Source organism: Globicephala melas, chromosome 13, assembly GCF_963455315.2.
Source record: "Globicephala melas chromosome 13, mGloMel1.2, whole genome shotgun sequence".
Lineage (NCBI taxonomy): Eukaryota > Metazoa > Chordata > Mammalia > Artiodactyla > Delphinidae > Globicephala > Globicephala melas.
The window spans coordinates 70683179-70699881 of record NC_083326.1 but is presented as its reverse complement, the minus strand read 5'-3'; the positions used below and the strand labels follow the sequence as shown (position 1 = coordinate 70699881).

At 46.6% G+C, this 16703-nt stretch overlaps 1 protein-coding gene across 4 annotated transcripts in view; it reads left to right on the top strand.

The window, feature by feature from the left end:
* GRK3 (G protein-coupled receptor kinase 3) overlaps nt 1–16703 on the top strand; it is a 133469-nt gene that overhangs the window by 23913 nt on the left and 92853 nt on the right. The window lies entirely within an intron of this gene.

Genomic DNA, 16703 nt, shown 5'->3' with positions numbered 1-16703 from the left:
TAAGCTATTGGAAAACAGACTAGTTTGGCTGTAAGTTTTAAGACAGTTTGGGAGGTTCCCCAAATCAAAGGATTGGGTACTTGGAAACCAGAAAGAAGCTCTCTTTGGACCCGCGTCTGAGGTCCTCAGCTTCTCTCACTGATCTTGTACGTTCCGTGATCACAGGGGGTTGGCATGTGTCTTCATAAACCTCACCCCGCTCTTGTGTCTGCTTCCAAAGTGTGGGGCTGGCTTACTCGATCAGTTCTCATGGGTTTATGGGTTTTGTTGGCTGCTCACTCTTGTCAGTTCCACATCAGTTTCCCTTATTCCTGCGGCTCCATTTGGAATCTCTACTTAGCCCGGTCACCAGGACTCCCCCTGTTGCGTGCACAGAGCTCATGGACCCATGCCCACCTCTGGCCAGCGCTGGTCTCAGCCTATGCAGATGTGTGGTTGTGTAGGAGTGCTCTGAGGTGACCGCAGTTAGTGCCCTAGAGAAATTAGGACTGGACAGGAATTGCTTTGGTGGGAATTTCAAGACCCACAAGGAAATGAGACACTGTATTCTCACCTGCCTTTGAAAGACTGGCAGCTTGTTTAAAGGTGACTGTCGGCCGGGTTAGATGAGAGCTGTCGGCCACTGTTTTTTTATCCCCATTCCCCCAAATCAGTTCCCACTGTCCAGAAATTTCCTAAACAGTCTTTTGTTCTTGAGGCTAGGATTCATCATTTGGCCTGTCATCTGGCTCTGTTGTTAACTTGCCCACAGTGATGTAATAAGCAGGATCATGCTAGAGTTTTTCCGTGAAATACGTGTAGTTGAATACAAGAGACCAGGAAGTCTCTTTGCATCTTGTTTGCCTCCCACAACTGCTCAGAGAAGGTTTGCGGAGGAACTGTGTCTGAGTTTTTTAATTGACTTAATACTAGAGGATTACTCTGTTAAAATTTCAAGAAATTAAAGTCTTCCTAAAGTTTCCTGGAACTCTGCTTCTGCATGTAGTTTTGTTTCCATGATTCGTAGACACAGGCTGGGACTTTCCTGGCGGTCCAGTTGTTAAGACTCTGCGCTTCCACTGCAAGGGGCATGGGTTCGCTCCCTGGTCGGGGAACTAAGATTCCCGCATGCTACACAGCACAGCAAAAAAGAAAAAAAAAATTTCCATAGACACAGGCTGACTGATCCCTTTGAGACTGAATATTCTTAGAGATAATTCTGGGTCGCCCTTCCGTGTACAGGTAAGGAGGTGTAGACCCAGGTTGATGAAGTGACTTGTTCTGATCTGACGTTCTCCTCCTCTGATAATTCTTTAAAGGCTCTTGGAAAGGAAACCATGACTGTAAAATACTGTAGAAAGTCACCCGGTAAAAACTGGAGAGGTTTTTTGTTTTTTTAGAAAGAGTTATAGTGATCTCCTTTGTTCAAGGAAAGCAGAAACCGGTGCGGAAAGTCTTTGGAAGTTTGTGAACCACTTTTTGTCACAAAGTAGCCGTCTATGAAGGCAGTCTTCTGTAGATGTGGCTTCCGTGATAACCCACAAAATACAGTGGTCAAAGGGCGGCTGGCGTGCTCTGGAGAAGCAGATGAAGAGTAGCCCGTCCGTTCTGAGGACGACGTGGGGAGAGCCCTTAGCCACATGGAAACGTTTCATCCTGAGCATCAGGATTTGGTCGGGGAACAGATTTGGCTTTCATCTCATCCTTTATTGCTGCTTCTCGTTGCTTTCATGGTGTTTGGTTACCTGCCATCTATATAAATGCTCTCCTTTGCTTCTGATTTTGTACTGAAAAGCAGAAAATAAAACTAGCCTGATAACAAGATTGAGAAACTCCGTAACTTTGGGAGGGAAGGCAAAAAAGGAATTCTTTATTGGTTACTTAAATTTTTAACAGCTTTGTTGAGATATATTTGAGATCGCATAAAATTCACCCATTTCGAGTATACAGTTCAGTGGGTTCTCGTGCATTCTGAGTTGCATGACCGTCAACAAGTCTCATCACAGAACATTTCCAACACCCCAGAAAGAAATTCCACACCCATCAGCAGTCCCTCTCCATTCTCCCCTTCCCCCCAACTCCTAAGTACCACTAATCTAATTTCTGCCTCTGTGGATTTGCCTGTGTTGGACACGCCACATAAACGGCATCATAAGAAGAGCTAACACCTGTCCTTCTCAAACGCTTCCAAAATATAGCAGAGGGAGGAACACTCCCAAACTCATTCTATGAGACCACCATCACCCTGATAACAAAACCAGACAAAGATGTCACAAAGAAAGAAAACTACAGGCCAATATCACTGATGAACATAGGTACAAAAATCCTCAACAAAATACTAGCAGACAGAATCCAACAGCACATTAAAAGGATCATATACCATGATCAAGTGGGGTTTATCCCAGGAATGCAAGGATTCTTCAATATACACAAATCAGTCAACGTGATACACCATATTAACAAATTGAAGGAGAAAAACCATATGATCATCTCAATAGATGCAGAGAAAGCTTTTGACAAAATTCAACACCCGTTTATGATAAAAACCCTCCAGAAAGTAGGCATAGAGGTAACTTTCCTCAACATAATAAAGGCCATATATGACAAACCCACAGCCAACATCGTCCTCAGTGGTGAAAAACTGAAACCCACTAAGATCAGGAGCAAGACAAGGTTGTTGCCCACTCTCACCACTCTTATTCGACATAGTTTTGGAAGTTTTAGCCACAGCAATCAGAGAAGAAAAAGAAATAAAAGGAATCCAAATCGGAAATGAAGAAGTAAAGCTGTCACTGTTTGCAGATGACATGATACTATACATAGAGAATCCTAAAGATGCTACCAGAAAACTGCTAGAGCTAATCAATGAATTTGGTAAAGTAGCAGGATACAAAATTAATGCACAGAAATCTCTTGCATTCCTATACACTAATGATGAAAAATCTGAAAGTGAAATTAAGAAAACACTCCCATTTACCATTGCAACAAAAAGAATAAAATATCTAGGAATAAACCTACCTAAGGAGACAGAAGACCTGTATGCAGAAAATTATAAGATACTGATGAAAGAAATTAAAGATGATACAGATAGATGGAGAGATATACCATGTTCCTGGATTGGAAGAATCGACATTGTGAAAATGACTCTACTACCCAAAGCAATCTACAGATTCAATGCAATCCCTATCAAGCTACCACTGGCATTTTTCACAGAACTAGAACAAAAAATTTCACAATTTGTATGGAAACACAAAAGACCCCAAATAGCCAAAGCAATCTTGAGAAAGAAAAACGGAGCTGGAGGAATCAGGCTCCCTGATTTCAGAGTATACTACAAAGGTACAGTAATCAAGACAGTATGGTACTGGCACAAAACCAGAAAGATAGATCAATGGAGCAGGATACAAAGCTCAGAGATAAACCCATGCACATATGGTCACCTTATCTTTGATGAAGGAGGCAAGAATATACAGTGGAGAAGAGATAGCCTCTTCAATAAGTGGAGCTGGGAAAACTGGACAGCTACATGTAAAAGAATGAAATTAGAACACTCCCTAACACCATACATAAAAATAAACTGAAAATGGATTAAAGACCTAAATGTAAGGCCAGACACTATCAAACTCTTAGAGGAAAACATAGGCAGAACACTCTATAACATAAATCATAGCAAGATCCTTTTTGACACACCTCCTAGAGAAATGGAAATAAAAACAAGAATAAACAAATGGGCCCTAATGAAACTTAAAAGCTTTTGCACAGCAAAGGAAACCATAAACAAGACCAAAAGACAACCCTCAGAATGGGAGAAAATATTTGCAAATGAATCAGCTGACAAAGGATTAATCTCCAAAATTTACAAGCAACTCATGCAGCTCAATATCAAAAAAACAACCCAATCCAAAAATGGGCAGAAGACCTAAATAGACATTTCTCCAAAGAAGATATACAGATTGCCAACAAACACATGAAAGAATGCTCAACATCATTAATCATTAGAGAAATGCAAATCAAAACTACAGTGAGGTATCATCTGACGCCGGTCAGAATGGCCATCATCAAAAAATCTACAAACAATAAATGCTGGAGAGGGTGTGCAGAAAAGGGAACCCTCTTGCACTGTTGGTGGGAATGTAAATTGATACAGCCACTATGGAGAACAGTATGGAGGTTCCATAAAAAACTAAAAAGAGAGCTACCATACAACCCAGCAATCCCACTACTGGGCATATACCCTGAGAAAACCGTAATTCACAAAGAGTCATGTACCAAAATGTTCATTGCAGCTCTATTTACAATAGCCAGGACATGGAAGCAACCTAAGTGTCCATCAACAGATGAATGGATAAAGAAGATGTGGCACATATATACAATGGAATATTACTCAGCCATAAAAAGGAATGAAATTGAGTTATTTGTAGTGAGGTGGATGGACCTAGAGACTGTCATACAGAGTGAAGTGAGTCAGAAAGAGAAAAACAAATACTGTATGCTAACACATATATATGGAATCTAAAAAAATGGTCATGAAGAACGTAGGGGCAAGACGGGAATAAAGACACAGACCTACTAGAGAATGGATTTGAGGACATGGGGAGGGGGAAGGGTAAGCTGGGACAACGTGAGAGAGTGGCATGGACATATATACACTAACAAACGTAAACTAGATAGCTAGTGGGAAGCAGCCGCATAGCACAGGGAGATCAGCTCGGTGCTTTGTGACCACCTAGAGGGGTGGGATAGGGAGGGTGGGAGGGAGGGAGATTCAAGACAGAAGAGATATGGGGACATATGTATATGTATAGCTGATTCACTTTGTTTTACAGCAGAAACTAACACACCATTGTAAAGCAATTATACTCCAATAAAGATGTTAAAAAAAACCAACGGCATCATATAACACGTGGTCTTTTGCATCTGGCTTCTCTCAGCATAATGTTTTCAGGGTTCATCTACATTGTAGCGTGTGCGTCAGTACTGCCTGCCTCTCTGTACCTGATAATATTCCCATGTATGGCTATGCCACATTTCATTTATCCATTCATCCGACTGTTTCCAGTTTTGGGCTCTCATGAATAAGGCCGCTAGGAGGAGAAGGTGTTTTTTAACGTGTAATTTGAGCAAGTGGTTCCGTGTTATTAACACGCCCTGGGGTGGGGGGTGTGACAGGCCTGCCCTCCCCTGCAGCTCTAGTTCCAGTCTCTGAAATGCATTGAGGATTCTGTTTGAGGATTCTGTCTTCCTTTGTGTTTTCTGCTCCCCACTCTCCCTCCTGTAACCCCTTTCCCGTCTGCCATCCCCACTCCCCCCACCCCACCCCCCAGTCACACGTGCAAGCCCCAGACCTGTTGTTTCTGTTGTGATTAAAGCATCACCTGAAGCCGCCTCCAGGAGCCTCTGATCTGAGCCCCCTAGTGGCATTAACGTGGCCCTCGTGCTATTAACTTCAGCCTCACAGATTTTCCCCCACTGAGAACAGCTTTGCTGGGCACTGAGGGTCTGTGACTTTTATCTCAATTAGGCCGTTAAAAAACTGAAACATGGTTTAGATAAATAAATAACTCCTCCTTCCCTTTCTCCCCACTCTGAGCTTGGAGCTGGCGAGCTGACTTGGGAGAAGGTCACAGGATGGGGGCTGGGGGATGAGGAGAGAGGACAAGGTAATGGTGCCTGACACGGACCTGTAATTACATGAGGACAGAGCTCTACACTGAACGTGTCTGGTCCCTCCTTTGCTCCGAGACGTTCCCGTTTTCTGGCTGGTGTGATGGGTGGGGCAGAGTGGAAGGTGGACCAAGGTTGCAGTAGCTTTGTCTGACTCTCTAGGTCTGTGACGTCCTCCTTCAAGCACACCCCTCTTCCCCAGTGTCTCCCCATCTCTTCCCTCCGCCCCTTTCCGTGACTGTCTCCCTGTGTTTCCACCTTGTTGCTTTTCTGTGGTCCCTCTGTTTATCTTTCACCCTCTACCTGTCTCCTCCTTTTGTCTCCTTCCAAACCTTCCGGCATCCCCCATGCTGCGGTTGGCGCATGGTTTGGGGGGATTGCCCTCCAATGCGGGCGGTAGCCAACTTGTCAAACTGCTTTGTGAAACAAAAAATGTAGAAATCTTTCATTTACTTGGCCTCTGAGGCTTCGCTGGGGTGGCGGGCAATTGGCAGGTCTGTCAGCTACACCCCACGCTGGTCGTTGTTTCATATTCTTAGCTATAAAAGTGGGGATACAAATGGTACCTACTTCATAAGGCCGTAGTGAGGATCCAGCAGGAAATGGATGCAAAGCCCTGAACACAGTGATTGATTCTCAGCAGATGCTCAATGAATGAAATCTCTTAAATGAAATCGTTTATTATAAAAATTTTTAGTCCTGGGTAAAAATGGACCAGAATAACCAGCCCCCACGCGTTTACATCACCCAAATTCGATATGTTTCAACATTTTGTGTACCTGCTTTGTCCATCCCCTCTTTTTGTGGTTGCCTGAATATTTTAAAGCAATTAGCAAACCCCTCATAGCATTTCAGCCCTATGTGCATCTCTAAAAAAATCTGAATGTTTTCTCATACAACCTTAATACCTTTATCCCAGCCAATGAAAATGATGATTCTTACTTGAATACTGAGTCCATATTCAGGTTTTTCTGATTCACTTAAAAATGTCCTTTTACTCTTGTGTTTTTTGAATCAGGATCCAACTATTGTTCTTGTATTGTAATTGGTAATAACATCCCATTAATCTAGAACAGTCCCCCACCCCACCCCCACCCCCAGGTAATTGACGTATTGAAGAAACTGGGCCAGCTGTATTGTAGAGTGTTCCACATTCTGGATTTCTCTGTTTGCTTTCTCGTGGTGTCATTTAAATTGCACTTCTGCTTCCTAAATTTCCCGTGAACTGAAAGCCAGCTCCAACAACTGGATTAGCATGTTAGGTTCAGACATTGTAGCAAGAGGCACATGACACGTAGGTGCCGCTCTGCCATCACTTCTCTAAAGTGGGCTCAGGTGCGGTCAGCTCTCCGGCTCCTCATTCAGCTGTCATCTGCCATTCGTTTCATTTTCACTGATATCTCTGCATAAATCGATTATTTTATTAGGAAGTTGCGAAGCGGTGAGTTTGCTAATCATGCCATTCCTTCCACGTTGACTGCTTTTACTCATCCACTTGAGCCATATATTTGCCTGTAAAGACAGTCAGGTGCGGTTGGCAGATTTCTACGTCTCCCATGACTTTTATAAATTTATTTATTTATGGCTGTGTTGGGTCTTTGTTTCTGTATGAGGGCTTTCTCCAGTTGCGGCGAGCGGGGGCCCCTCTTCATCGCGGTGCGCGGCCTCTCTTGTTGCGGAGCACAGGCTCCAGACGCGCAGGCTCAGTAGTTGTGGCTCACGGGCCTAGTTGCTCCGCGGCATGTGGGATCTTCCCAGACCAGGGCTCGAACCCGTGTCCCCTGCATCGGCAGGCAGATTCTCAACCACTGCGCCACCAGGGAAGCCCCTCCCATGACTTTTAAAAGCCTCCAGGTGTTACTCCCAGGGGTAACCCGCCGAAAGAGATTTTGCAGATATAATTAAGGTTGTGTTCCTGGTGGGCTGAATTTGCTCACACCAGCCCTTTAAAAGCAGAGAATGTCCTCAGGCCGGCAGCAGAAGTCATAGAGATTGAAGCAGGAGAAAGGTGGGACACACCCTTGCCGACTTTGCAGGTGGTGGGGGCCCCATGAGAAGGAGTGTGAGTGTTGTCTAGGAGCTGAGGGTGACCCCTCCTCCTTGGCAGGCAGCAAGGGAACAGGGACCTCAGTGCTACAGCCATCGGAACTGCATTCTGCCAACAACATGAATGAGTTTGGGAGCAGATCCCTCCCTGGAGCCTCTAGATAGATAAGAACCCAGGTTGCCAGCACCTTGATTCTGGCTTTGTGAGCCCCTAAGTAAGCAGAAAACCCAGCAGAGCCTAGTTCTGACCTCCAGAACTAGGAGGTATTTATTAGTGGTGTTTGTAAGTCACTGAGTTTGTGGATATTTGTTACACAGCAATAGAAGACTAATAGAGCAGGATCAATGCTTAACTTCTTTGTTTTTAATTGCCGGTTTCCAGAATTAAAAAGGTTAAGTAAATGACAGCTGTCTTTATCTTCCTCATCCTTACATAGAAATCATACCTCTTAAGGAACATCAATTAAGTTGATTCCTAATTTGCTGTCAGTAAAACTCATTTAGATATTGACAAATGTCCTGGGTTTGGCTCATTGAAAGAATGGTTTTAAAGGGATACTGGTTATCAAATAGTAAAATCAATTTGTCGGTTAAAATCAATTTGTATGGTTAAGATGTTTTGCTACCATTTTCTTCTGTGATATACTGAAATAATTTCATCATATACAAGTGGGGCACATAACATTTGATAAATTCCATCTGTCTGTTGACAGTCTACTCAACTTCCCTTGACTGCATACCCTCTCCTGTTAGAGAAGGATGTTTCCGATTATAAGGAGACTCCAAAATAGATGCTTAATTCATAAAGTATGCAAATGTTACTCTCATAGTAACATCATAGTTAAAGTAGTATGAACATCATAGTTAAAGTAATATGACGTCACATCATTATTGCCACGGAAGACATTTCATTTTCTCACACTGACTTCAGAGCTTAATCCAGAGTCTGAATATTAATCTTTTTGAATTCGTGTGAGAATTGGTGTCTTTGAAACATGGTTTTGGTCAAAACAAAATTTTGCAACTTTTACTCTTTTAAAAACAGCTTTATCGAGGCATGATATTACATGTTATAAAATTCACTCATTATGAGTGTATAATTTGATGAGTTTTAGTAAACTCTGAGTTGTGCAGCCAGCACCACAGTCTAATTTTAAAACATTTCCATGTCTCAAAGAGACACCCTGTGCCCACTTGTAGTCACTTCCTGCTCCCATCCCCAGGCAACCAATAATCTGCCTTTTCTGAACATTTCTAATGAGTGGAATCTTACAGGCTGTAGACTGTCAGTCTTTTGCATATGGCTTCTTTCATTTAACATCAGGTTTTGGAGGTTGATCCACGTTGTGTGTTCTGGTCTCTCGTTCCCTTTTGTTGCTGAATAATATCCCATTATATGGATAGACCACATTTTGTTTATCCCTTCGCCAGTTGATGGACATTTGAATTATTCCCACTTTTGGTCTGTTACAAACGATGCTGCTGTGTTCACATTCATGTACAAGTGTGGATGTATGTTTTCATTTCTCCTGGGTATGCAACTAGGAGTGGAATTGCTGGGCTGTATGGTGAATTCATGTTTAACTTTTTAAGGAATCACTAATTGCTTTCTAAATTATACTATATTTACATTCTCACCATCATTTTATGAGAGTTCCAGTTTTTTTGTTTGAAGAAAAAAACGTTTTCTTCCCCCATTGGATTGTCTTGGCATCTTTGTTGAAAATTAATTGACCATAAATTTAAGGACTTATTTCTGGACTCTCAGTTTTGTCCTGTTGATGTATATGTCTGTTCTTATGCTGGTTCCACACTGTCTTGATTACTGTAGCTTTATAGTAAGTTTTGAAATCGGGAAATAAAAATCTTCTCACTACATTCTTCTTTTTTTTTCAAAATTGTTTTTGGCTCTTCTGGATCTTTTGCATTTCCATATGAATTTTAGCATCAGTTTTTTAATTTCTGCCAAAAAAACCCCACAAAAAACCTACTCAGATTTTGGTAGGGATTTTGTCGAATCTCTAGATTTGGAGACAACTGTCATTTTAACAACATTAAGTCTTCCAATCCATGAATGAAATGTCTTGAAATGCCCAAGGTCGCGAGGCCCCTCCACAAGACCACCAGAGTCGAGAGTCAAAGCCAAACGGCAAGGGTCATTTATTGCAGGTTCGAACCTGGACCTCCGTGCACTCGTTGCCGGTGACGCTAAGAGGTCCTGGCGGAGTTTAGTACAGCTCTTTTATAGACCGGTACAAACATAGTCCCCGATTGGTTGACTTTTAAACAGAGACACTAGTCGCCGATTGGTTGACTTTTAAACAAAGACACTAGTCGCCGATTGGTTGACTTTTAAACAGAGACACTAGTCGCCGATTGGTTGACTTTTAAACAGAGACACTAGTCGCCGATTGGTTGACTTTTAAACAAAGACACTAGTCGCCGTCTGATTGGTTGGACGGTTGCGGGGGGGGGGGTCAGCAGGCGTAATTACAGAAGCGAGAGCGGCTGGTTAAGTTTCGGTTTCCTGAGGTTTTGTTTCTTAATTAGAAATACTTAAGGCGGGGCCATGGTCGCAAAAAGAAATAGTGCAAACAGGAGGACTGATACAACCCTAGCAGTGCTGCGGCCTCCACCAGCCCAACGGCAGGGCGTCGGGAGGCTGTGCGCCCAACTTCAGGCGGCGCTCCCAAATGTGGCAAGCCCAGCGCCGCGCCCTGGAATGGTCCTTTTTCGGCCCTTCCCCTCCGGAAAGAACAGAAAAGAAATTCCAGGAAAAGCACAAATTGAATGCAGGGCGTCAACTCAGTCCTATTCTCACCAAACTAGAACATAGCCCCCTCATTCCCCCCTTTCTCATGAACCAGAGGAGCCAATCTTGGGTCCTCAAGGCTCCGTTTCTTCAATTTCTGAGGCCTCGCAGGGCTGATATTGTGTTCTTAATATCATTAGCTGGACTGTATTTATTCTTTCGCGAACAAAATTCATGACTTTACTGAGTATACAGGGGCCTATAGTGAGGAGGAGAAGGAGGCATAGCAGAGGGCCCAGGATGGGGAGGAGGAAGGGGAGCATCCCATGAAATCCTGACCAAAGGGGATTATCCGCTAATTCTTGCCGGCGGCGAGCTAGGTCTTCCTGGAGCTGGTGGATCTTGTTTCTTACAATGCCTGATTTATTTGCATAGAAACAACATTTTTCTTTTAGGGCGAGGCATATCCCACCCTGTTCAGCTGTCAGCAAGTCTAAGCCCCTCCTATTCTGTAGGACCACCTCGGCCAGCGAATCTAATTGGTCCTGTAAGTCCTGAATGGTCCCAGAGAGAGTTTCTACATCTTCTATTAATTGCCTAGACAGCTGACTATAGGAGTGAAGGGAGACCCCAAGACCTGTACTCCCTGTGGCCACAGCTCCTGTAATTCCTAATCCTACCAGGAGGGGTAGGACTGTAATGGCTCGTTTGGTTCTCCCTGCCCAGAGGTCAAAGCTGGGAATGGGCAACGGGGTGTCTCCCGAGATCAGGTCTACACTGGGGAGAAGGGTGGCCAGGGTGCAGACCCCTGTCCAATTCGGGGGTAAATAGGTGTATGCTAGGTTACTTCCACAGACAAAGACAGTGGTATTAGGACTACAGAGGGAGGAGTTCACGGGGATATATTGACTACATCCAGTGGATGAAAGGATTCCCAAGTCAATACTGGCATTAGAGAGGGAATCGTTCTTGACAAAGCATGAGGTATTAAAGGTGGTTGAAAATTTTGAAAATTGTATGGGGAACGGCTCGGGGAGTGAAGTAGGGTTACATCGTTCGCTGATATTTAAATTGGCGAAGGTGGGGATGGCTATAGGGCGGGGCGGTCCCTGAGGAAGGCAGAGCCAGCAATCCTGTGCTAAGTTGGGGTTGGTGGTATTCAAAAGCGCAAAAGTAGCTTCTAGTATGGACATGGTCTGGGAGTCTAATTCAGAGGGATCGACCTTAGGGAGAATTAGGGGGTGGTAGCTGAGCTGTGGGTACAGATGCCGATAGGCCTCTTCTATTTGTCTTCGGGTTTCTATCTGGCGCACTGCGTCCTGGGGCCCCCCACCGTCTGACATATGTGTGGGGGCCCTGGTATTCCAGCATACCGGGGTCCCGGGGGTGCCAGTGCATCCAGCCTGAAGGTATTTATTATCATCACTAATGGTGGGGCTTTTATTATTCTGTAGTATGGCTGTGAAATAAGTCTTGTTATTGGCCCCTATACATTGCTGGTAAGAGGAATAGCACATGCTATGCATCGATTCCTGGAAGGTGGAACAGGGGCAAGTAGCTCGAGGGGGGAGTGGCTTAGGCTTATGGTAGCATTGCCAGTTTTGAGAGGCCCCGGTAACCCTATATTCCTGAACAAGATACGCAGTTATGCCCCCGCAGTCCTGCATATGAGTATACCCTCGGGGAACAACAGGAGTCTCCATAGTACCTCCCCTGCACTCGCACGGTGCACCATATAGTAGTTGTATTAAAGTATTCTTATTGGGGGGAGGGCCGAATCCTCCCCTCGTGGCCCGAGGGTTGAGAGTTAGGACTATCATTAGGGCTATCAGCAGTACCTTGGTCATCATGGGGGAGAGTACGGCGCAAAGTCAGTTTGAGGGGATTGTTCTTACTCCGGTCAACAGTCCAGGTGACGTCAGCTTTAGTGGACTTGATGAGGTCAGAAAATGGGTCCACCGGCTTGACGTGTGTGTGATGGATCCAGGCAGCTATGCTGTCCACCTTGATGGCTTTCGGCGTTGTCAGGATGATCTGGTAAGGTCCTTTCCACCTGGGTTCTAGGGTCTCTTGTCGATGGCGTTTGACAAGGACCCAGTCACCTGGCCGGAGCTGGTGTGGAGTAGGTGGGGGTCCTGTTGCATATAGCTCTTTTAGTTTGGGCCAGATTGTCTCGTGTATCCGCTGTAAGGCTTAGAAACGAAGGCTGGCCCGTTGTCGGACCCTATCATAACTGGAAAGCCATACCTGGGCAGGATCTCTTCTAGTAGCTTCTTAGCTACTATTCGTGCAGTCTCATTCTTGGTTGGGAATGCCTCAGTCCAACCTGAAAATGTATCTATAAACACCAGTAAATATTTATACCCATATTTGCCAGGCTTTACCTCCGTGAAGTCCACTTCCCAGTAGGCTCCAGGCTGGTTTCCTCTCTCCCGGATGCCAGTGGTTGGCGGGTGGGTGCTGGCATTATGGAGTTGGCAGACTGCACAGTCAGCAACCAGTCGTTCAGTCTTCTCGGAGACATTTTTAATTTTAAGTCCAGTCTGCCTGATGAGATCCTGTAGCCGTCGGGCGCCCAAGTGGGTGCTACGGTGGATCCGTTCAAGGACCAGGGTTCCTAGTCTCTCAGGAAGGAGGATATTGTTTTTAGCGTCCCGCCACCATCCGTCTCTAACCTGGGTTAGAGGAAGCTTGCTCATCCATCTGATGTCATCCTCCGAGTAGTCGGGTTGGGGCGGTAGTTCCCGGGGGCCTGGATCCGGCAGTTGCAGGGGAAGTAATGGTATTGGAGTGTGTGCCGCCTTTCGAGCCGTCTGGTCTGCCAAATTGTTGCCTCGGGTGACTGGATTCGTGGGTTTTTGATGCCCCGGGCAGTGTACAATGGCTAGCTTTTTGGGTTCCCATATGGCCGCTAGCAAGGCCAGGATTTCCTCTTTGTTCTTGATGTCCTTGCCCTCTGCTGTGAGTAGTCCCCGCTCTCGGTATATTGCCCCATGTATATGTGCGGTAGCGAAAGCATATCGGCTGTCTGTGTATATGGTAGCTTTTTGGCCTTTGCTCATCTTGAGAGCTTGGGTCAGGGCAATTAATTCAGCTTTTTGGGCTGAGGTCCCTGGGGGGAGAGTCTCTGCCCATATCACCTCAGTTTCTGATGTTACTGCTGCCCCCGCATACCTCTGACCTTGCTGGACAAAGCTGCTGCCGTCTGTGAACCATGTGACTTGTGCATCCGGTAGGGGCTGGTCACGTAGGTCTTCCCGAACCCCATGGATCTGGGCCAGTACCTCTGCACAGTCATGGAGTGGGGAGTCCAAATCTGGGTCAGGTAATAGGGAGGCAGGGTTTAATGCCCGCGGCGGAGTGTAGCTGATTCTGAGGGGATTTAACAGTAGACCCTGGTAGTGGACCAATCGAGCATTGCTCATCCATCGGTCGGGAGGCTGTTTGAGAACCCCGTCGATGGCGTGGGGGGTGGTGACATGTAACTCCTGCCCCATAGTTAGTTTGTCAGCATCCTTTACCATTAGGGCCGTGGCGGTGATCATCCGGAGGCAAGGAGGCCAGCCGGCAGCCACTGGGTCCAATTTTTTTGATAGGTAAGCAACGGGCCTGGGCCAAGGACCGAGGGGCTGGGTCAATACGGCCTTAGCTATGCCTTTGCTTTCATCTACAAAGAGGTGGAAGGGCTTGGAGACATCAGGGAGACCCAGGGCGGGTGCGGATAGCAAGGCAGTTTTGATCTGCTGAAATGACTGCTCAGCCTCTTCTGTCCATTCAAAGGGCGTCTGCTCTTTGGTGGCTAGGTATAGCGGTTTGGCCATTTCAGCAAATTTGGGTATCCATAAACGGCAGAACCCAGCCGACCCCAAAAATTCCCTCACCTGTCGAGGCGTGGTGGGTCTGGGGATGCGGAGGACGGTTTCCTTCCGTGCATCTGTGAGCCATCGTTGCCCCCCTTTCAATAGATATCCCAGGTAAGTTACCTCAGGCCTGCAGATCTGTGCTTTCTTGGCAGAGGCTCGGTATCCCAGGGTGCCGAGAGTCCGTAGGAGGTTTCTGGTTCCCTGCAGGCAGGCTTCAGCGGTCTCAGCAGCTATTAAGAGATCATCAACATACTGCAGGAGGGTTACATTGGGGTTTTGTCTCCGGTACTCACTGAGATCCTCGTGTAGGGCCTCATCAAACAAGGTAGGCGAGTTTTTGAATCCTTGGGGAAGTCTGGTCCAGGTGAGTTGTCCGTTTATACCTCTCTCGGGATCTGACCATTCGAAGGCAAAGAGTTCTTGACTTTTGGGCGCCAAGGGTAAACTAAAAAAGGCATCTTTGAGGTCCAGCACAGTATACCATTGTTTTTCTGGACTAAGGGCGCTCAAAAGAGTATATGGATTGGGCACAGTAGGATGGATGTCTATGACCCGTCTGTTGACTTCCCTCAGGTCCTGCACTGGGCGGTAGTCTTTACTGTTAGGTTTGCGGACTGGCAGCAGGGGTGTATTCCAGGCCGACTGGCAGGGACGCAGTATCCCCAGGTCAAGAAGCCGGCGAATATGAGGAGTGATACCAGTCTTGGCCTCTAGGGGCATGGGATACTGTCGGACACGTGCAGGATCTGCCCCCGGTTTGATCTCTATGAATAGGGCTGGGCGGTGTTTGGCTAGTCCCACCCCCCCTGTTTCTGCCCATGCTTCGGGGAACTGCTGAAGCCATGACTCTATATCTTGATTTTGGGAGGGTGTTTCCTGGTGAAGTCGGTACTCATCTTCCAAGTTCAGGGTGAGCACAGATATGGGTTGGTCGTGAGGGTCTGTTACGATTGGCCCCTCTGGCCGAAAATGAATTTGTGCTCCCATTTTAGTGAGTAAGTCTCTCCCCAGTAAGGGGCAAGGGCTATCGGGAATGACCAGAAAGGTATGGGTTACCCTTCCCGTGCCCAAGTCCACAGTTCTCTGAGTGGTCCAAAGGTAACGTTTGACTCCCGTAGCTCCCTGGACCCAGGAGGATTTGTTAGAAATTTTCCCGTGGGGCTTAACCAAGACCGAATGCTGTGCCCCTGTATCCACCAGGAACTGGACTGGTTTCCCCTCCACTCGTAGGGTTACCCTGGGTTCGGGGAGGGGGTCCGAACCCCGTCCCCCCTACTTTGTATCATGCGTAAACAGGACTGGGGTGGCGTTCGGTTGCCATTGCCCCTGGTTGGGGCGCGGCTGCCTTTTCTTGGGGCATTCCCGAGCCCAGTGGCCCTTTTCCTTGCAATAGGCACATTGATCTCTGTCCAATGGTCGCCTGGGAGGTCGAGTGGCTGGGGGGCCCTCTTGATCTTTCTGAACAATGGCCGCCAAGACTTTAGTCATTTTCTCAGTGGCTTTAAGTTGTTTATCCTCTGGGGCGTCCCGGTTATTAAAGACGCGCTGGGCGATACGGAGTAAGTCCTGTATCTGTTTGCCCTCCAGATCTTCTGGAGTTTCTTTTTAATATCAGGGGCTGCCTGGTTAACGAAGGACATTACAATGGCGGCCTGATTTTCGGGGGCCTCTGGATCCATAGGGGTATACTGCCTAAAGGCTTCCATTAATCTTTCTAAATAAGAGGAGGGACTTTCTGTTTTACCTTGTACGATTGAATATACCTTGGCCAAATTAGTGGGCTTGCGCGCGGCAGCCCGGAGACCCGCCATTAGAGTCTGGCGATAAATGAGCAGTCGTCCCCTACCTTCTCCGGTGTTATAGTCCCATTCATCCTGCGGGGGGCGAGTTAAGGGAAAAGCTGCATTGATGAGGTCAGGGTTAGCGGTGGGTTGACCATTATCTCCAGGAACCAGTTTTCTCGCCTCCAGCTGGATTCGCTCCCGTTCTTCGGTAGTGAATAGGATCCGGAGGAGCTGTTGGCAGTCATCCCAGGTGGGCTGATGAGTGAACATAACGCTATCTAGAAGAGCTATCAAGTCTTTAGGATTATCAGAAAAACGGGCATTCTGGGTTTTCCAATTATATAGGTCACTGGTAGAGAATGGCCAATACTGGAGTCGGGGGTTCCCTGTCTCATCGGGAGGGCCTATTTCTCGCAGGGGTAGGGCTATGGTGGAATCAGGATGGCGGAACCCTGGGTCGCGCTGAGTGCGTCCGCGAGTGCGCCCAGCCGGCCCCTGGGAATTATTTTCATTGGGCAGGGGGACCGGTAGTGCCTCTGCCTCTCGGTCCTCCGGTTCTGGCCTGGGTGGCCCTCCGGGAGGGGCCGCAGGAGGTTCTACCAAGGGGAGAGGAGC